The sequence below is a fragment of the Lathyrus oleraceus genome, chromosome 6, assembly GCF_024323335.1.
Source record: "Lathyrus oleraceus cultivar Zhongwan6 chromosome 6, CAAS_Psat_ZW6_1.0, whole genome shotgun sequence".
Lineage (NCBI taxonomy): Eukaryota > Viridiplantae > Streptophyta > Magnoliopsida > Fabales > Fabaceae > Lathyrus > Lathyrus oleraceus.
The window spans coordinates 401,582,665-401,583,818 of record NC_066584.1 but is presented as its reverse complement, the minus strand read 5'-3'; positions in this window follow the sequence as shown (position 1 = coordinate 401,583,818).

The window sequence follows — 1,154 nt, the reverse complement described above, 5'->3', positions numbered from 1 at the left end:
AATCAGCTCTTTATTTGAGCCAGAGGTGCTTCAATTGATCAATGGAATCGGGAATCAGACAGTTTGGGAAAAGCCAACTGTGGGGTCAGAAAAGTCAACTCCTTACATTTTGAAAGTGGAATCTCAAAATACATGCCTAAGGGAGCCTAAATGTGAAATTTGATCAAGGTTGGACCATGGATTTATCATTTAATCAGGAGTTGGAAAAGTTACTAAATTTGGAAATAGTTGACTCTCCATTTAGGGCAAGTTTTCATGGTTGTTACACTCACTTTAAGCCCATTTTCCATCAATATGCAAGCTCCATTTGAAAATTTCTCCAACATGAACATTGTTCCTCTTGTTCTAAGCTTTCTAGAGATATAAAGTTTGCTCCATTTGGATTAAAATTGAGAAAGTTATGCTTGGTCAAAGTGAGACATTATTTTAGGACACTTAGAAAATTTTCTAAGTCCAAAATCTGCAAAATTTGTCAAGACTTCTTGGCCATATTTCTTGCATTTCAAGGCATATTTTGAAAATACTTTCTTCATGACAATTGTACCTTGCCATGTCCTATTTCACACCTTTTTGGAATCATCCCATTTGGATCATTGGTTTGGGAGATGCACTCATCTAAAGTTGGCATCATGGACTGAATTTTTAGGCAGCAATTAGGCCAAACTGGCCCAGCCATTTTGCAGATGATGAGACACGATTTCATGGCCATTTTTCACCTCTTTCCACTCATCATTTCAACTTGTGTTCAACATGAAAGATGTTAAGCTCCATGCACTCTTCCTACTATTTGCATTGCCTTGTCATTTGGTCATGTATTCATCAAGATACATAGTCCTAAAGTCACCCTCTAGAACTTATTTTCAAGCCATGCCCTGCTGCAGCCAGACCATAAAATCGACCAGCCACATGCTTTTCCTCATTTGGTCATGTACTTTTTTTGTCCACCCACTTAAGTTTTGCCACAATTAGAGCTTGCTTTCACCACCTCACCTTTTGTATCATATTGCACATAAACAAAACAAACATTGGCAAGCCCATTAGACACTTCAAATCCAACATATTTAAGGCACATAAACCCTAATCTGAAGAGGGTGGCTGCAAAACTTTAGAGCAAGGCAAGCAAAGGCAAGTTTGGTTTTCATTTCATTTTCCAT